Source organism: Macaca mulatta, chromosome 1 (genome assembly GCF_049350105.2).
Source record: "Macaca mulatta isolate MMU2019108-1 chromosome 1, T2T-MMU8v2.0, whole genome shotgun sequence".
NCBI lineage: Eukaryota > Metazoa > Chordata > Mammalia > Primates > Cercopithecidae > Macaca > Macaca mulatta.
This window is the reverse complement of record NC_133406.1, coordinates 140,788,856-140,810,616: the sequence shown is the minus strand read 5'-3', so window position 1 is coordinate 140,810,616 and position 21,761 is coordinate 140,788,856. Positions and strand designations below refer to the sequence as shown.

General features: G+C 36.8%; 1 long non-coding RNA gene across 1 annotated transcript; it reads right to left on the bottom strand.

Annotated features, from left to right (window-relative positions):
- Positions 1-4,942: 4,942 nt before the first annotated feature.
- Positions 4,943-21,058, bottom strand: LOC106999827 (uncharacterized). The gene is made up of 3 exons (XR_013400578.1): positions 20,660-21,058; positions 12,655-12,778; positions 4,943-5,172 (listed from the first exon to the last, which is right to left on the bottom strand). It is a non-coding gene; the product is annotated as an uncharacterized LOC106999827 (long non-coding RNA).
- Positions 21,059-21,761: the final 703 nt, after the last annotated feature.

Below are 21,761 nucleotides of genomic sequence, written 5' to 3'. Positions count from 1 at the left end.
ATGGACTGTCAGAATTGTTCAGCAAGTTCATGATGGAACTACACAGTCGTCACATTCTAATTCATGCCACACCCACACAGCTAGGGTGCTTTCTTCTGGCGTAGATGCAGAATTATTTTGTACATGCTTCAAATAAAATTTCTGTACTGTTTCTATCCTCATGATGCAAGACCCTACTGTGCTTCTTTGATTGTAACTCCAATACAAAAATAAGATAATAGCCTAGATTATTTTGCCCTAAATGCATTAAAGAAATAACACAATGCATGGAACATCTACATTAATAGGTTGCAAATAAAAAACAATCTTACCCCAGATTTAAATTTTACCACAACCCCCAAGTTGATCTACATCTTTGGAAGTGTTAATCAAAAACCTTCCAGTTGGAAGTGTTAGAAACCAATTCAAACTTGCTAAAGCAAAAAAGGTAATTTCTTGGCTCATATAATGAAAAGTCCAGAACATAATGGACTTAACTTTGCACATGTAGGCTCCAAGAGCTCACAAAAAGTCAAGACCCATGATGTTTTAGCTTTTCTTTCCTCCATGGGCTTCATGGTCAGGCTCCTCAGAGGAGAAAGACTCTAGGCCTACACCGTCCTGCCTGCCTGCAGCCCCAGCTGAAAGACCAAATTGGGTCACCTGCACCAAACACTGTGGCCAGGGGAACTACGTAGTGTTCTTAGGCCTGGATCCACCTCAAATGATAACAGTAGGCAGTTATCCCCCAAAAGAAAATCAGTGTGCTTTACTGAAAAGAATAAAAAGAGGGAAAATAGAATTTGATTTCATTTGGGCAACAAATATAAAGAGGTCTTTGTATTATGACAGTGCTATTTTGTAAAGGATGGTATGTTTAGCTATCTGTTGGAAAACAGTGAATAGAATTGCTAGCATTGCTAAGTGTCTTATCTAATTTTTACAACTTTGTGATAGCCAATGCTGTTCTTGTTCTACAAATGAGAAAACTGAGGTTTGGAGATATTTAGTAACTTACCAACCACCTCCGAACTAATGAGAAACAATGTCAGTTATGGAACCCAGCGTTTCTGACTCTGAAGTCCAACTTATTTTCCCTCACCATGAGGCTCAGCACTGCTGCCATTGAGAGACGGTAACTAAATGGGGTAATATTGAATATAGTAAACATTGATTGCAGGTGGCACAGGAAAGATATTAAACTGTTTGTGAGTTGAGGGCATTATACTTTCCTTGATATCTGTCACATTCTAAACCATACCTGCAGCCACTAGCCTGGTCCAGAAAGAATTTTTTTTAACTCCTTTGAATTGAAAGAAACTCTTCTTATAATCCAGGGAGTTCACAGAAATTAGTATTGCATTATATTTTTGCATCACATAATTTCCCTTTTTTTTTTTTGAGACAGAGTCTCCCTTTGTCACCCAGGCTGGAGTGCAGTTGCGTGATCTCCGCTCACTGCAAGCTGCGCCTCCCGGGTTCACGCCATTCTCCTGCCTCAGCCTCCCTGGTAGCTGGGACTACAGGTGCCACCACACTCGGCTAATTTTTTGTATTTTATTTTATTTTATTTTATTTTTTTTTTTTGTAGAGGCAGGGTTTCACCATGTTAGCCAGGATGGTCTCGATCTCCTGACCTCGTGATCCGTCCTCCTCAGCCTCCTAAAGTGTTGGGATTACAGGCGTGAGCCACCGTGCCCAGACCACATAATTTCCCTTTGATGTCTAAAAAATATGTCCATTTTGATTCATAATAGAATCATGTATATAGAAAATACAAAATTAGTCTTTCAATTAAAATTGCCTTTCATTTTTAGCCAACTTTCTGGAAACCTTTTTTAAGGTGTAAATGAAGATGTGCATGTAACACAAAAAATGTTGTTCTATTCAAAGATGCAGATCTTTCTTGCTTTGCTTCTCTGCATAGATGCTCTGAAAACATGCGGTCTATCTCAATGCTTTGAACTCTTTCTTGGAATTAAATAATTTCCATGGAAACTGGGGCTAAAGAGAACACTTGACAGCTCATTAAATAATACGCCACTTAAACAAGACTTTTTAAATTTCCCTTGTTAGACAATCAATGACTACCAGTATTTATATTCCTTAATGATGCAACTTCTCGACAAGCCTGGAAAATGATGTCTGATTAATCCACAGAGGTTTCTTCTGATATAGAAGGCAAAATCTAAGCTTAAAAAGAGATTCCTTGCAGCACAGATGAGGCAGAAAAGGAATCCAAATGTTTCCAAAGCAACTCAGCCTTTTAGCCACAAAGGAAAATCCTGTACTGACATTCCAGAATTTTTCTTTGTCTTGGTAATTTTCCAGCATGTGTTTTTACTCTTCCAAATGCCACATCAGAACCACAGATGGCAGCATGATTTAAGCAGGTTTGAGCTTCTTTGCTTTTTAATCCAAATCCTAAATTAGATGGAAGTTGATACTAACCTCCCAGCTTCCCTCACCCCTGTCTCCTCCTTCCCGCTCCTGGTTGTTTTCATCTCATTGAGCTTTCAATTGCTTGACCCTATTATTATTTTTTACCAGCACAATAAAAGCACCAGAGTCTTAGTATTATCAATACCATTTCCCAGCATCTCAAGTGCTTTCTTTCTTGTTTCAATTTGTATTTTCAAATCTAAACTAATTGAGGTTATCAGAGGAATGCTGGGTAGCTGGCTGTGCCCATTTGCAAAGGTAGATGTAATGTTCATGGTAGGACTGAGCTTGAGGTTTAAAAATAAAATATTATACTTTAGGCTGTTTCTGCATCATGCAAAATATTCCTCCAATATCTAAACATTTGGCCTAGAATTTTTTTCCATTTTTCACTTTTTATCTAGAGCCTAGATTTGGTTTTGAGGTGAACTTGAACCTTGAAATGACAAATGTCATATACATTTCCTATATTAAGATTTAAAGATGTTAAATTTCAACCACTATGGAAATATTAATTCCTACCAAGATATGAATATCATACATTATTTTAAACTGTTAACTTTGTTTTATGAATGAATTTTTAAAATTGTGAATGTCTACAATGTAAAATTGTTCTGAGAATTTGGGGACTACAAAGATGAGCATAAATGGATCTGCATTCAAGTTACTGTGTATATCACTCTGTTTAACTGGTTGACCCAAACTGAATTTTTTTATAGTACAGGCTACTTTGTTGTACAAAGATCTCTGCTGCAATGCCATTAATTCAACTCGTGTTTTGTTTGCCTGCTATACCATACAATTATGGGCTTAGTTTAATAAATTAGCTCATTCAACATATATAAGCACCTACTAAGTGCCAGGCACTGTACAAGGCACTGGGGATAGAAAGCTATCTCCTTACTCTTGAGATGTATACAGTCTAGACAAGGCCATCCAAATAAATCCATAAGTATAATGCAGTATGGAATGAGCTATGGAAGCACACAGTGTCCTGGGGGCACTGAAGAGGGGCCCCTGCACTTATATTTTTATATTTCTCTCTCCTTATGTTCCAAAGTTCAGACCACTTCCTTCTAACTCATTTCTCTCTAACACAGATCTCTTAGTACTGTAAAAAAACTAGCCCTTGCAAAAAAGCACATAATCAGAAAGACTTCTAAAGCTGGCTCCAGCACTGACAAGCTGTGTATCCTCGAGCAAATCATTTTAACTTCTCTGAGTCTGTAATTTCTCCCTCTAGTATGTGGATATGTTGATAATGTTGCATATACTTGATAGAGGAGTGAAGGGAGATATGTAGATATGTAAAATGCCTAGGAAAGTGCCTGAGCATAATAAATGTGTACTGTCCTACATACAGCTAGTTTAAATTTTCTTGCCGGACATATCTCATCTCTGGCCCTGGTAATGAGCCTGACTTATCATGGTAACAGCTCACACTTACTGAGCATTTACAATGAACCAACCATCCCAGGCATACTGTCTCAGTCCATCCTCACAACAATTCATTGAGTAGATATAGCCAGCCAAGTTATCTAATCTATGGCTCCCATTGTCACCAGCACATTGTTCGTCCAGAACATTCCTGACAATAATTATGAAGCAGTCTAGTCTCTCCATCACTTTCTGGATCACAAAGCTTGTTACACATTTGCATCCTGACAGATCTGAACTGCCCCCTGACTGAACTTTACTACCCATTACCCCCAATTTGAGGCCTTTTGCTCCACTGGTGTTATATTGGAAAGAAGAGCTGCCAGGCCCAAGGTCATAAAGAAGACCATACTGCTGGGAACAATAGGCTTCCTTCTCTACACTCTTTTCTTGTTTCTATTTCAAACTGTCCCCCTGGCCAAATGCTTCCCAACTATTGCAACCAGCCTTGCAATCAGATCGTGACAAAATGCTGCCGGCTGGGATAGGCACATAGAAGCCCTTTAACTCTTTTCTGTCTGCGATTTGAAATTTATACTTGCCACCTCAGAAGAAGAAAACTTGCCTTTTAATTATACTACAAGGTAGAGTAAGATAAGCATCATTAAGAAAAATACAAAATGCTTCAAGAGCACAGATCTCACGGGCTCTCAAGGCACCCACACCTGCCTCCTCTCAATGTCTTTCCTTAGCCATTTGACAAGGAGTTTTAGCAAAGAGACCCTGACAAACTGCCAATAATCTCTTATTTGTTATCTACCTGTTTTGCTTACCGAAGCAGCTAGTCTATTCCCGTTCCCTTTTCCTTTGGGGAAAAGCTATAGTTTGATAAATGCTAAGCTTCTACCGTGATTCTGTGCATGAAGGAAATAAAAGGCTGGCTAGAAATTTCCTGGATTCTTCATCTGGGTCAAGCTTTGTGATAAAGCTTATGCCATAAACCAAATGGCTATTTTTATAATGACAATTCTTGGAAGGTAGAAGGCAGGGAGGTAGGGAGGTGGCAAACTCAGCAACTAATCATGATCATTACAATTCAAAGATGTAAAGACCTTTCTGACCAACATATATCCATTCAGTTCCCAGTTCCAGGTGGAGGATGTGCTTGGAGGGGTCGACACTTGTGGGGGTGTGCAGACCTAGCTGTCTTCACGGTAACTTGATGGAACATCCATTGTTTATGTTAATAATTTATGAACCCAGTGTATTTGAAACTAAGGGAGAACTTAATATCTTATCAGTTGATATCCTCCAGTTTCAGAGTGTTGTGCTAGCCAGTTCAGAATGTGTCTTCCAACAGCTTCTTGTTTTCCTCTGGAAATTAGAAGCAATTTTATTCACGTCAACATTTACCTTTGGCCAGTTTCTAGGTCAAAGTTGTTAACTTTGTCAAAAATATCGGTTCATGTCCATTTTAATTCCTTTTTAAAATGTCTTTTTAATATATCTAATGAAATAAAATCATCTACCTTTAAATTATTAGTATCACAGTATTCCTTACAAGTACCTTTAGTATAAAAATGAATTATTATTATTATGTCCAATAGTGTAGATCTTACAACGTACATGTAAAAGCTTAAATATCTCCCAAGCAGATCAAGCTCATTGTGGTCAAAACCAAACCCAAAATGTGTTCTTCCACTAGTGTTTCTTGATCCATAATTTCACTTCCTCTATCTTATTGCTTATGCAAGAAGTTTATAAAGCATCCTCACTTTTCCCTCTCTATCTCACACCCCTCACCACAACATTAATCATCAGGGTCCATTGATACGATTGTCCAAAATCTCTTCATTATAAACTTCTCACCATCCTTCCTGCCACAAGCTTGTTCAATCAATTATAATCACAAGACCTACTAGCTCGTCCTCCCAATCCTCTTTGTCACTTGTCTAATTTATTCTCTAAACTGCAAGCAAAGTTAATCTTAGGAAATCTCAAATCTTTTATTTCACTCCCTACTTAAAATTCTTTCATGGTTTTCTCCATCACTTATGATCATTGTTTAACGTGAGCTGGTAGGCTTGGCGTGACCTGAACCCTGTCTCCTTTTTGTCTCTGCACCAGCCATTTATCCCCTTGCTCTCATGTCTTGGCCACACTGACTGGCCCAAGCTCTTATCCACCTCAGGACATTTCCATGCACTGTTCATTGCCTGGATCACCCTTTAATTTTAACTAAGCTAACTAACTTTAATTCATCCTATAGATAACAGCTAAAATGTTATTCATCCAGGGACTAATTTCCTCCCCATCCATCCTACCCATAAACATACTTTTAATTAGGCCCCACAGTTCTGCTTCCAAAGTACCCACAATTATTACTTCATAGGTCAATTCACAACAGTAATAACTTGTTTAATATTCGTGTTCCTTGCTATAATGACAGCAGATAAACTTAATCCACTAATCCAGGTGTGCAAGAAATAAGGCACTGTTTTGTTTTGTTTTTTTTCAAAATTAACTTAAATCTAATCCCTGCTTAATCAGCTTAAATCTAAATCCCACCAATCTGGAGAGAGTTTTAATCCCAGTGATTACCGGGCTCCACCTCTCCCATTTGCTCAGTGCCATGAACAATCTGAGTGGTATGTCTTATTCTGTCCTAAAGCACTGCACTACAGAGGTCCATCTTGTTTGTGGTTCTCACTGGTTTCTTCAGAGAAGCCCATTTTCCATTCTCACATTTTCTTTCCTAGCACCTATCAGCGCTGTTCTATGCTTGGGGTCTGGGAATGTTTTCTGGGAGTGGGCATTCCATGGCTTGAGAACAGCCTTTCTGGATGTTACTTCTAGGTTGCCATTGCCCAAAGACGCTGCCAAGGAAACAGGGCAGGGCTATTCTACTTGTGGGCCCAGCAGTCTCTGCCCCCACCCCAGTCCGAGGCCTCTCCAATCTTCCTTGGAGACCCTAAAGATGACACTCCTATTCTCGCTTCTCCACTTGCAGTGAGTATAGTCTTTTCGAAAAAGCAGAAAGGTTGCTTTTAAAAAGTTTCTACCTTCCATTCTGCAAATGTCTTTGAAGCAAAAAACAAAAGTTATCTGCTTAAACTAAGAAGAAACAGAAACATACAGCAGAAAAAAAAAAAACAAATGAATGTCTAGAGACAATTCATGTGGGCAGCACTTGCTCAAATAATGTGCCCAACATTTACGTATATTGAAAGAACGACTGGATTTGAATTAACTCACAATCCTATTAATGTGTTTGACATGTCTTTGCATATGTTGACAGGCCTGTATACATGTATAGAGAATTTTATAGAGAAGGAGAAAGAGAAATGTGAGCTGATATTTATGGCCAGCAGAAGAGCAGCCTTTCTGCTTCTTGTCCTGCCTATCATAGGACCACATCTAGTTTCAGCTCCATGTCAGCTCCATGTCAGCTGTGTACTGCAGACACCACCACCATCGGCTTGGCAAAATAAGAGAAAAATAAATATTCTCGCTATGTGACATGAATCCCAGTACGCCTTTTCCACAGGCTAATAATAGTCTGTCTTCCCCTATAAGGTGGACAGGGAGTGTAAATGTTTGGAAGGTAGAACAAGACTGAATTTGACCTTTTACCACACGTGAAGTAGAATTGAGAGTTTTAGGTACACTCAGAGTGTAAATCAAGCAAGCTGTAATAGAATCACACACTACAGTGTTTAGATAACCTTCCTTTCAAATAGAAAAAACACATTTCCACTTCTCCATTCCGAAGCTGAGATACATTTTGAAAAATGAGAGATCTATTAGCCTTCTTTATAAAGGGGAAAGAGGAAGAGAAAAAGGTTTTCGGCTGAATTTCTTCTTATTTTTGCAGGAGACATCCAGCAATTGTACAGTGCTTACAGAAATTTCATGCAACTCTCTAAGGCTACATATTGTCTAATATACGGTTGATACTTAAGAATATCAAATAAAAAAATCATTTCTTAGGAACTGGGCTCTCTTTCAGCTTGAACATTTGGATTTTGCAAAATGTATTTATACCTCCCGGCGCTGAAGTCGATCTGGACTTTGGCAAGTTACCTGTCCTACGGAACTGGCTCTTTTAAGAACAAGCCCCCAGCTCCAGGAAGCACATTTGCTCAAATGTAAGCGGGCTGCAATTCAAGCAATTTGCTCCCTAACCACCTTGTAACAATCTTGTTTCTGATTCTGTGTTCCTTCTCCAGCTCCCCTCCTACTTTGGCCCTGAAGATTGTGAAGATTGAAGCACGATTTTATCTGCACTTCAGAAATCCTTTTCATATCCCATTTCTGGCTAGCGTGCTGCCTCCTAGACCACTAATTCCATGGACTGTTAATCTGTTAAAGGATTCCCCATCTTGCAACAGACTCATATTTGGCTTCCACAGATACCTCTGACCACTCATGGCCCCATTTTTAAATGAGACTTAGCCCCAATCCTAAACTGCCTGGATCAGATTGCTTCATCTCAGAATCCGAATCTTTATCAAAGAGTTCTGGTATTGTATTTCTAGTTCTAAAAGAATCCCAGCATAGCAAGACACAAGACTAGCCCACTATAGATACCTGGGCCATCATTCCTATCGAATTCATTTCAATCATTGGGAAAGTCAAGTTCTTAAACCAAGATATTCAGTCTTCTTTAAGCAGATGCCTTCATTTAATAGTTGAGGTAGCAAAGTATCATTCTTTTGTGGCACGAACTCCAAAGACCAGCAGGAAAAATGCTGATACCCTTTTATTCTAAGGATGTAGAATACACGTTATTTAGGTGCTCAGCTAGACATATGCATCCAGAAGCATTAGATTTAATGACACAGTCAACACGTAGAGGCACATCTCCACTCTCCTCATGATAAGGAAGCATGCTTTCTGGTGTTACAGAAGCTGTTTCTTGACACATTACTGCAGGGAAATGCCCCCGAATTGCAATTACCAAGTGAAAGCCACATCACATAAGCTATCTGACAAATGAGGAGAAAATCAGGTCACAGAGCATTACTGGAGAGAAAAATAACATCAAAGTACTCAACCATAAAATTATAGCTGAGAATGCTGTCATAAGTCAGCACCTCTAATGAAAACAGCAAGTCTAGCAATTGTTGCTCAGGTACCTGAAAGGCAATGTTCTACAAGAGGGATGGTCACCCAGAACATCAGTGCTCTCTTTCAGTTGGCCGGTCCCCAGCCTCACCTTCTTCTACCCAATTTGGACCACCTGACCCCACCTTTAGCTTCAGGACTGTTACATCATCAGAAACCAAGCCTAGACTCAGCAATGAGGACTTTAAGAAATTCCTGAGCAATATTTGGATGTGACACTCATTCCAGGCCTGACCTCACCTCTCATAAGATGCACATTCATAATTATATCTGGATATTTTTCTTCTGCTCGCTCAAATTGTACAGTCTGGCTTTTGAAACCAGATGGGTTTAAGTTTTTTCAGTGAGGAAATTGTAATATCTGACTTCTTGCCTATAAAGTGTAGATAAAATATTTACTTGCAGAGTTGTTATGAGCATTCACTGAGATGATAAATGTGAATGGGTCTAGCACAGGGTCTAACACATGGTAAGTGCTAAGCCTGCTGCTTTTTAAAATTCCCATACTACAATTCTTGAGTTTCTTTTTCTGCTTTCAGTCTGATGTCTTATTTGTTGACATTATCAATAGCTTATCTCAAAAATTATAATTTTAGTTTTTTAAATTTTAATTCTAAAATTTATTTTTAATTTTAATTAAGCATATATTCTTCTGGACATGCACTCTAATACAGTAGCCACTAGACACATGTGGTTAATTAAATATAAATTTTAATTACTTATTTTAAACAATATTTAAAAATTCGGTGCCTCTATTGTACTAGCCAGATTTCCAGTGCCCAGTGGTCATGTGTGGCCAGTGACTATTATATTGGATAAAACAAATACAGAATATTGTCATCATGGCAAAAGTTCTTTTGACAGCTCTGGAAGAGACAAAATCTAAGGAATTTGCTAATATATGCTATTACTTTTCTCTGAAGTATTTAGTTACCTTTTCCTTAACGTATTAACAAATGAGACAGGAAGTTGTAGCCAGAGCAATCAGGCAAGAGAGAGAAATAAAAGGCATTCAATAGGAAAAGAAAAAGTCAACTATCTCTCTTCACTGATGGTATGATTCTATATATAGAAAACCCCAAAAATTCTGCCAAAAGGCTACTCGAACTAGTAAATTATATTAGTACAATTCAGAATACAAAAATCTATGTAACATATCTATACACCAATAATGTTCAGGTGGAAAAGTCAAATCAAAAACATGATCACATTTACAATAACCACAAAGAAAATGAAATACTTAGGAATACAGCTAAGCAAGGAAGTGAAATATCTCTATAATGAGAACTACAAAGCACTGCTGAAAGAAATCAGAGATGATACAAATAAATGGAAAAGCATTCCACGCTCACAGATTGAAAAAATCAATGTCATTAAAATGGTAATACTGCACAAAACAACACTGGAGAGAGATTTAGTGACTTAACACTATTCTTAGCAAATTAACAATGTCATTCCTGATAGAATTAGAAAAAACTACTCTAAAATCCATATGAAACCAAAAAAAAAAAAAGCCCCAATAGCCAAAGTAATCCTAAGCAAAATGTACAAAGCCAGAGGCATCACACTACTTGACTTCAAACTATATTATAATGATATAATAACCAGAATAGCATGGTATTGGTACAAAAACAGGCACGTAAACCAATGGAACACAATAGAAAACTTAGAAATAAAGCCATACACTCACAACCATCTGATCTTTAGGGAGGCAAACAAAAACAAGCCATGGGAAAAGTCCTCCTTATTCAATAGTGATGAAGTAACTGGCTATTCATGTGTAGAAGAATGAAACTGGACCTTTACCTTTTACTATATACAAAAATTAACTACAGACAGTTAAAGATTTACGTGTAAGACATCAAACTACAAAAATCCTAGAAGAAACCCTAGGAAATACCCTTCTGAACATCAGTCTTGGCAAATAATTTTTGGTTAAGTTACCAAAAGCAATAGCAATACAAACAAAAATTGACAAGTGGAATCCAATTAAACTTATGAGATTCTGAACAGCAAAACAAACTATCAATAGAGTAAACAGACAGCCTACAGAATGGGAGAAAATATCTGCAAACTATGCATCCAACAACAGTCTAATATCCAGAATCTATAGGAACTTAAAAAACAAATTACTCCATTTTTCAAAAATGGGGGAAGGACATGAACAGACACTTCTCAAAAGAAGACATACAAGTGACCAACAAACATATGAAAAAAATGCTCATTATCACTAATCATCAGAAAAGTGTAAATCAAAACCACAATGAGCTACCATCTCCTACCAGTCAAAATATCTATTATCAAAAAGTCCAAAAGCAACAGATGCTAGTGAGCTTGTGGCAAAAAGGGAATGTTTATACCATTGATGGGATTGTAAATTAGTTCAGCCATTGTGGAAAGCGGTTTAGAGATTTCTCAAAGAACTTAAAACAGAGCTACCATTCGACCCAGCAATCTCATTACTGAGATATACCCAAAGGAAAAGAGATCATTATGCCAAAAAAGACACATGCACTCATATGTTCATCAATGCACTATTTACAATAGCAAAGACCTAGAATCTAAGTGTCCAACAATGGTGGATTGGATAAAGACAATGTGGTACATGTACACCAAGGAATACTATGCAGCCATAAAAAGGAGTGAAATCATGTCCTTTGTAGAACCATGGATGGAGCTAAAGGCTATAACTCTAAGCGAACTAATGCAGGAACAGAAAACCAAATACTACATGTTCTCACTTACAAACGAGAGCTAAACATTGAGCGCATATGAACATAAACATGGGAATAACAAACACAATGGACTACTAAAGAGGGGAGAGACAGAGGGAGGCATGGGTTGAAAAACTACCTATTGGGTACTATGCTCCTACTTGAGTGCAATATAACCACATAACAAACTTGCACATGTACCCCTTGTATCTAAAATCAAAGTTGAATTTTTAAAAATGAGACAAATGGTCCAGAGGCCATCTGCTTCTACAACTCAGGTTTTTAAACTAAAAATTGTTCATACTTCCTGTGGTCATATGAAAAACAAATCTTCTATTCTCAGTTTAGGAAACCAGTGTATAAGAGGAATTAACTTGGGACTTAACTGACCTTTAGAAATGTAAATCACATTAAATGTCCTTGGAAGATTTTCAAATATTTTCCCTCAAAAATTTAAGAGTGAGCTAAATCTTCCCAAAGATTGGGTCTCAGAACAGTGCCAATGTCTAATACTTTAGGTACAATTTAATAGAATCCATATTGACTCAGAATAAATCTTTGTTCCAAACTCTTTAAATTATATGATTCTTTGATACTTTGAAGTGAAGCAGACTAGACAAAGCACTCACAGGTTTCCCAACTTTACTGCTGGTATCTTTCTGTTGCTACCTCCAAAAGGTCATGTTCTGACCTTCAAAAAGCTTTCCCTTTTACTTCTCTGGGAACCCTTTCTCCAGAGCAGCCACCAGCTTAGAGTGCAAATCTACCCCATTTAATGGAGAAGATGGTGTGGCATGAAATATAATATTTGCCATTATTCACTATTAGTTCATTCAATCAGCAAATATTATTGAGTACCTGATATGTTCCAGACCCTTGGCTAAATGCTGGGGATATGGTGATAAACAAAATAAACATGACCCTTCTTCTGTGGTGCTTATGGATGAATATAATAGCTCAGTTCGACTTAGATGAATAAAATTATATGACATATTAAGTTGTTTTATTTTCTTACCTTCAGACTAACTGATTTGTTCTTCTGTAGCCATGTTCAGAGGAAGGAACACTGTTCTACATGCATCTCCATATTCAAGTCAAAATTACATTCTCCAAAGACACCCAATCCTGGTCTTACTCAACTAGCCACCAATTTGGGCTAAGTCACCAAGATGGCAAATATCTCATAAACCAAATTACTTGGTGTAGGTGTCTGAATTATTCTGAGAAGCTGTACTGAGAAGGGCACTGAGGCTACATTTAAGTGAGACTGGAGAAAGTGTTGTGGTCTACTAGCAATATCTTTCCATGGGCTCAAGAAATTAGAGTATGACAAATATGCTCAGTTATTTGCATTACTTGGGAGAAAACTCGGAGGTGATGTGGAGGGGTGTAATTCCAGATTAGGAAAGCAGGCAAGGGCCAAGACATAGAAGCATGGAAAAGTATGACTTGTTCCTCAAAAGGCAAGTGGTCCAGGTGAATGGAATGCCGGGTGGGTGGAGATATGAGAAAAGGGCCAGTGAGGATGTGTGGGCCCAGACTATGGATGACCTTGAATATCAGCCATCAAGTTCAGATGATTTGTCTGTGAAATTATCTTGTGGTTACCAAATTTTGGTGATTCCCAATCCGAATCAAAGTCACATTCTTTCTGCTACTGGTTTTTCTGTAATAAAAAGCTCTCTTTCTCCTCTAAACTTCCTTCTAACCAAGGCATCTGTTCACACATAAATTATCTCGTTATCATTAAAGTTAACATTCTTAAAATTCAACTCTAAATTGGATGGGCTCTATATTTACGGAGAACTAAATTTCAGAATAACCAATAAAACAAGGTCAGTTATGTAATTAGATTGCTGACATAAAGTCCTACCCAAGCTCTTTATGAGAACTATGTTAAGATAGATACTTATAGCTCAGCATGTGCTTTTCTTACTCAAAGTAAAGATGAATATGTATTTAGTGCACAAAGGATAGAATAATAAAACAGTACGATAAAATCCTGTTCTCTCCAAATGTTTAATTTCTAGTTTCTATGACATAAATACCTAAATATTCCCTGAATGATTATGCAAAAATAAAATCTCTTTTCCCCCCACCAACATATCTATGTATGTGTGTGTGTACATGTGTGTATGTGTGTGTAGGCTAAAGATAAGACAGTAGAAACTAGCTATGAAATTACCAGTGAACAATTTACTGCAATGTCTAGCATATCATTCTTATAACTGTAAAACTACTTAATGTACTGAAGTGTTAAGTTATATAATGCCTACAATTTATATAGTAGAGGTCTGTTCATCTTTAAAAACGCATACACTGTATGAAGAGGATAATAGTACTTATAGATTTCAAATTGAAAGGCAAATGAAAAAATAGACTCATGGAAAAAATAATGGCTCAAATTTATTCTGTCAAACAATATTCTCAGGATACAGAATGCAGTCTAAAGAACTGAATATTTGTCTATCTCTGCCCCCTTGTGGTGGTATGTGCCTCTCAGGTAAGGTAAGCAAATTTTTGCAGAAGGAAATCAAACACTTCAGGTTTGAAAACAGACATAAGAAAGAGTAAAAATAGAAGTAAATTATTATATTTAACACGGAACAGAATAATTTTACCTCCATCGGTGTGTGTATACTTAATATAATATCTGTGGTTAAATTTTAAGAGCTACTGGACCAGAATAGTTATAAATGTGAAATGCTAAATTCGCCTGAGACAGAAACAAATAGCAAAATTATGGTTAACTTTTATTTTAGATCTTTGAAGTGTTGTAATGGTAATTACATAGAGATACGTTTTACCCAGAAACTATGTAGGATTATATGATATATGTCATTCAACCACAATGATGAATGTGTATTGAAGACCTTCTATATGATGGACACTTGATTAGATCTCAGGGAAAAAAAGGCAGTACAGTCCTTGACCTCATGGATTCTATGCTTTATGAAGAGAAGAAGACAAGCTACAGATAATCACAATAAAAAATTACAATCTCAAGGTAATGTGTGAAGGAAGAGAATATGGTTCTCTTATATATAACTAATAATATATTTATTATTCTATTAATAATAATAAATAAATATTAATATATTTATTTATTAGAGCTAATAAAAGAAACAGATCTAGCATGGGAGGCTAAAAGGAAGGCAAGAGTGAGAGAGGCTGTGAATATATGCGGGCAGGGAGTATATGGGAATTGTCTGTCTGCTCAATTATGCTGTGAACCTAAAGCTGCTCTAAAAAACAAAGTCTATTTTTAACAAAGGAAGAAAAGCAAGAGGGAAAAAGAGGCACAGCGTGCTGGGATAGGCAGGAGAAGGGATGCACTAGAAGGTATACAAACAAAGCTCTGGGCCAAACAGTGGCAGAGCACATTCCAGGGCCTTACAGTCAGTGGCTGGAGCCCAGAGAGGGAGAAAGGTGTCCCAGGAACATGGAAAGGTGTTCAGAAGCCAAAGCTTGCACAACCATCTAGGTCATATAATGAATTTAGGTCTTTGGGAGTAATAGGGAGCTATTGAAAGGTTTCAAAGAGTAGGGCAATATAATCTGTATTTTAGAAATATATTTTAAATTTCTTAAAATAAAATTTTAAATGAGGATAAAAGAAGACCAAAGAATATACTACTTTAATTAAATGTCTGATACGGTTTGGCTCTGTGTCCCCACTCAAATCTCATCTTGTAGCTCCCATGATTCCCATGTGTTGTGGGAAGTACCCAGTGGGAGATGATTGAATCATGGGAGTGTGTGTTTCCTGTGCTCTTCTCGTGATAGTGACTAGGTCTCACGAGATCTGATGGTTTTAAAAATGGGAGTTTTCCCACACAAGCTCTCTCTTTTTGCCTGTTGCCATCCATGTAAGATGTAACTTGCTCCTTCTTCCCTTCTGCCATGATTGTGAGGCTTCCCCAACCACATGGAACTGTGAGTTCTCCATTAAAATTATTTTCTTTGTAAATTGCCCAGTCTTGGGTATGTCTTTATCAGCAACGTTAAAACGGACTAATACAATGTCCATTCATATATGTGGTGAATGCTTACTAGGTGACAGCCTTTGTTCTAAGCTTTTAAGTTTAAAAATGTAATGTTCACAATTCCAAAATGCAGACAATAGACTATAATAGGAGTTTCAACAAAAGATAATGGTACCTTGGACTAGAAGCAGGGTAATGGAAATGAATGGACATTTGAAAACATCTAGAATAACTAGTGACGGGTTGATTCCTTGTTTCTGGCTTATGCTACTGGAAGGATGGTGGCCATATCCTAAAAAGAGAATCCTATGACTCAGGCCTGTACTCCCAGAACTTGAGAGGCCAAGATGGGTGGATCATTTGAGGTCAGGAGTTTGAGACAAGCCTGCCCAATATGGTGAAATCTCATCTCTACTAAAAATAGAAAAATTAGCCGGGCATGTTTGCAGGTGTCTGTAGTCCCAGCTACTCAGGAGGCTGAGGCAGGAGAATCTCTTGAACTCAGAGGTAGAGGTTGCAATGAGCTGAGACGGTACCAATGTACTCCAGCCTGGGCAATAAAGCGAGACTCTGTCAAAAAAAAAAAAAAAAAAAAATTCTAAAGAAGAACAAGTTTGAAGAGTTGGGATGGCAGGGACCAGAAGAGAAGCATATACCTACATTCAGTCTTGGAAACACTGAATTTGAAGAATTTCTGAGACACCTAAGAGCAGATATGGGCCAGGTCTAGGAGGGAAGAAAAGGTCAAGCCAGAGAAGCTTAAGAAACCTGTTATAAAAGAATAAATGACTATCACTTAAGAAGACTGCTGATCATCTCAGGGGGAAAAGAAACTTCAATTTCACAGAAGAAGTTATGGAAATTGGAGAAGTTGGGAGTTTGGGAAATTTGCTGGTGGCAAATAAGCAGGGAAAAATCACTAAAAATCAGTTCACTACATGGCTTATTTCCCGAAAACCAATCCATCAAACATAGTGACTTAACAAAAATAATCTTATACATTTTAAGAGAAATATTTTGATTTGATGACTGAATATAAAACAATACAGATGTCATAAGTAAAATCTTAAGTTTCACGTAGAAATTACTCATTTATATTGATTTTTATTCCTTTTAAAATGTCATTTTTTATTGAGTCAACCTTTTAGCATTCATATGTTTTCATTTACAGTATTTTTAATCTATTTATGTTTTATCCATTTTTTGTATCTTTTTCATTTGGTCCATTGTGGTCATTTTTTTTTGTGTGTGTGTGTGTGCTTTCATAGAGAATCATTTGCAAATTACTACCAACCAAATCAAGATACCTTAATTGTTCCTTGATAGAAAACACATTGTTAGTTTCTTTTTTTTTTTGAGACAGTCTCGCTCTGTCACCCAGGCTGGAGTGCAGTGGCGCGATCTCGGCTCACCGCAAGCTCCGCCTCCCGGGTTCACGCCATTCTCCTGCCTCAGCTTCCCGAGTAGCTGGGACTACAGGCGCCCGCCACCTTGCCCGGCTAGTTTTTTGTATTTTTTAGTAGGGACGGGGTTTCACCGTGTTCGCCAGGATGGTCTCGATCTCCTGACCTTGTGATCCGCACGTCTCGGCCTCCCAAAGTGCTGGAATTACAGGCTTGAGCCACCGCGCCCAGCCCACATTTTTAGTTTCATGTGAGATGTGATGGTTTAAGCTAATTCTGATTCTTTTGAATGAATTTAAATTTTAATTCTAAATTTTATTTAATTAAAATTTTTTCTTTCATTAAATTTTAATTTAAAATTCTGAAATTCTGATTTATTTTAGTGCTGTGAATTTAAATTTAAAGTTCAATCTCCTAATTAAAGTTTAATTTAATCTTAAACTATAAATACTAGAGATATAAAAGGAAAGCTGGTTTGCTTTGAGGAAGTGGCAAAAGAATAAGGAAAACACATAAAGTTTACCAAAATAGGAAATGACATTCAGAGATAACTGAAACTATATCTGAGGTAGATAAGAAGTCCCATTACATATAAAATAACCCCCTCAAAGAAAAAAAAAAGCTGAAAAACAGCTTTTGCCTTGAGAAATTTTAAAAATAAAACTGATTCTTTAGCATTTACAGATTTTTTTTGCCAGGTTCTCAGGTTGGGTTTAACCTTAAAAAGTTAATATCCAGAAAATCATATTTCATCATTGGGGACCAAATTTAAACATCCTAATCACTTTAACTATTACAACTATTTGGGATAAACTAATACATTTGGTGAATCTGATCATTTGGTGAATGACCATTCAGTGAACTGTTTCTTTAGCAGATATATTTTTAAATTAGGAAGGATCCAATTCACTGTCACAAAAACAGCCTTTCCTTTCCCAAGACTGCCACAAGTCTAGAAGGGGAGATTAACAGGCAAAGACTTAAAAACTTTTTATAAATATTAAGAAATGAGCCAAGTGCAGGGCACTCTATAGTAGCATAGGAGGGAGGGTAGGTGAGCAGCCAGCTTGACCTCAGGAAATTTCCCAAGATTCACACTGGTAATGACAATATAGCTGATTATTGAAAGAGTTTTCCAACCAGAAAAGGAAGAAAAAGACAACATCATTTCTCAAAGCATGAAAGGGCATGCTATTTTCTGAGAATGGCAAATAATATTGCATCAGCTTTTGATGCACAGGAGGCATGAATAATGGCAATTGGTAGTAAATGATGATTAAAAAAAGCCTATCACGTACATTTAGGAAGTATATTTAGGAAATAAAATTTTGCATTATTATCAAGACTTAGAACTTGACTGCATTTAGCAGATGAATGAAAATGCAGATCCCAAGATGATGTGCAATTTCTAATTTGGACAAATAGATAAATTCCTGAGACAGAGGAGTTCAAAGGAAGAAATGTTAGAAGGAAAGATTTTAGAGGGAGAAATTATAAGTACAGTTTTATATATGTTAAATGTGAGGTGCTTATGTGGGATCTAAATTTAGAATTTCAACTTGAAATTGATGAAACGAATATGGAATTCAAAAGAGATGTGCAGATGAGATTTTCAAAAGACTAGGAATGAGTAGCATATATAGCAATTGAAACTGTAGGAGTAAAAGATATTATAAGCAGAATATTTAATGTTAAAAAAAAAATTTTAGGGATAGAACCCTGAGGGACACTAGCACTCAAGGAACTGTCAGAAGAAAGAGTCCCTAAAGTTAGACTGAGAAAGAGTGGCTAGAAAAGTAGTGTGGCATGTTAACGAACTCTCCTCTAGTGTTCTGAGGAAGAGAGAGTGGTACAGAACTAAATATTTCAGAAAGGTTGAATGATAATCCAAACCAGGAAGCCTCCAGTGGATGTGTTACTAGAAAACAGAGGCATTTCATTGGATTGGTGAGAGCAGAGGGCTTGAAAAGTGAAGGTCAGGAAGTTGAGACAGAAAGTGAAGATAATGAAGAAGGAAGTCAAGTTTTACGGAATCGTTTTTCTCAAGATTGTAGGGATATGTTCACGTTTAAATGCAGATAAAAAGTGAAAATAGAATGAGAGAGTTTGAAGATCTACTTGCTTTTTGAGCAAACTGCTTAATTTTTCTCCTCCCAATTCTTTAATCTGAAATATGGGGATAAGAAACAATGTCTACATCATGAGATCTAATTGTATAATCCATGCAGAGCTTTGCATATTACCTGGTATATGCTAATTACTTAATAAATACTGGCTAATATTAAATAGCAGAAAGAATAGTATTGAAACAGGAGAAAGGGAAGAGAATGTGGATTTGGATCCATGTCTGTGTGTACATTCAGCATTGGGAGATGTACAGAGTTTCAATCTCATAATCACTATCTCTCTGTCAAGAAAGAGGGGTAGTGGATTCAGAAGTTTCTGAAGTGAATTAAAAGGATTATATTTGGTAGTGGATTCAGAAGTTTCTGAAGGGAATTAAAAGGATTGTATTTCTCATATCTATATGAAGAAGGAAGGAAGGGAATAGACTAAAATTTATCATATCTCTTTTATGAGTCATGAATTAAAATAAGTGTTTTGTTTATATTATCTCATTTAGTTCTCAAAGTAAGGTAGTTATTATTCCCATTTCACAGATACACAAACTGAGGTTTCTGTATCAAAGTATTCTGTGGTAACAATAGACTCAAACAATGACTCAACATGGTATAAGTTTATTGCTTGCTCTTCAAACAGTCTAGTAGAGTAATAGGGCTCCTTCTCCATAGTCACTGAAGAACTCAAGTCGATAAAATGCTCTGCCACTTTCAACAATATGGCTTCCAAGCTTGGCACAGTCTTCTCCAGCCGGGTGGAAACTAGGAAGGGTTTTCTTTTTTTTTTTTTTTTTAATCTTCATTGTTGTATTTGGCTTGTTTATTTGTTTGTTCGTTGACCAGAAAAATGATATGGGCCAGACATAGAAGAAATACTCATAAGTTCTGTTCATATTCTCTGACTAGAAATTAGCCACATGCTACAAGTAACAGTCTCTGCCAGTTTGTTTATTTGTTCGAGGAAGCTTGAGAGCAGGGAAGAAGATTATGAGTTTATTTTAGAAACATTGCATTAAAGTTTATATGTTCAAGTGGAATATTACCTATAGAGGTACAGCTTAAGAGAGAACCTCAATGGAGTTTTGAGGAGAACCCTGAGGTGTAAAGCAAATAAGACCATCAAGCATTGAAATAAATAAGGTTGCCAAAAAAAAATATTATACTAGCCATAGAATTGCAATATTTCCGCAGACAGCACTAAGAGAATCCCTACCTACTACCTAAAAAGCTAGTAAGGATAAAATGGGAAAATAGGCCTCGAAATTGCTAAGCAAATACACTAAATTACCATTCCAAAAACTATAGTAAAGAAAGAAGTAAGAATGGGTAATAATTGATAATACCGTGTGGTTTTCTTCAATCTTCTTTTATTTTCTATCAGTAAAAGCATTTGCTATGCAACTAAATGCCACTAGTAAATGAAACAATATTGCTCAAACTTATGTGGGCTATTTAGTAACCAAAAAAAAATTATTGGTGCTGCTGGCAACAAGCTGATAATCTATACTTACTTTTTCTATTGTGTGTGAATCATTTTTCTAATATATGTTCATATCATATCTCTGTTAACTCTGTAAGCAAAAATGCAAAGCAAGTTAATAAACATTCCAACAAACAAAACTCATAGCCTTAATGGAAATAATGTACAACCCAACAAAATCATACAATTCTTGTAGAACAAACTCTTCCATGAATATCTAATATAGTAAAAAGAGCAAAAGACCTAGATTCTTGCTCTAGCCATGTAAATATCTGAATAATTTGAGGAAAGTCACTTTTCTTTGAAGGGCTTCACTTCTTCCATCAGTAAAATGACCCAAGTTTGAACTAGATTAGATTCAATTTACCAAACATTTATTGAACATCTATTGTTAAACTCTGTGCCAAGTACTGGGCATATAGAGATACTTAAGATACAATCCCTGTGTTAAGCTTTTCAACGAAAGTTCTTTCTTTCCTGGGCACATGGATAACTAACTAAACTTTCAATCTTACTATCAAAAGATAAAACCTTATCGTTAGTTCTGCTCAATGAGATGTGAATAGCACATGTCTGTGTCAGTCCACACTGAAGCAGTAGAAGCCCCTACTCAATTTCTACTTCTTCTGCCATGGAAATATGAGAACAGTCCTTGTATCGAGAAGGTAGAGCCTCAAGTTTGAAGTTGCCTAGATCCCTGAGTCACTGAACAGATCAGTAAACAGCTATCCTTGAGAGTTGCCCAGATCTGTGGCAGATTCTTGCATGAGTGAGATGTAAACTTTTTTTCTGATAACTAGCATTAACTACAATAGAGTCTATCACACCTTGACAAAAGAGGCTAGTTAGAAGGTAGACATATGCAACATGGTATGCATTTCACTATGGGAAAAATATAGTGCCTTTGGCAGAGAAAATGAAAAGTGATTCATTATTTCTAAAGATATCAGGGAAGCTATCGTAAATTAAGAATGAGTGTGGCAGTTTAATGAAGGAACTGGAATATAACGTTGAGACACAAGAAAGACCGTCAAGGATGGAACCTTGGGGAACACTAACATCTAAGATTTAGATAAAGACAAGTTGATAAAGAAAACTGAGAAGAGAAGACAAAGGAGCAGAAAGAAAACCAG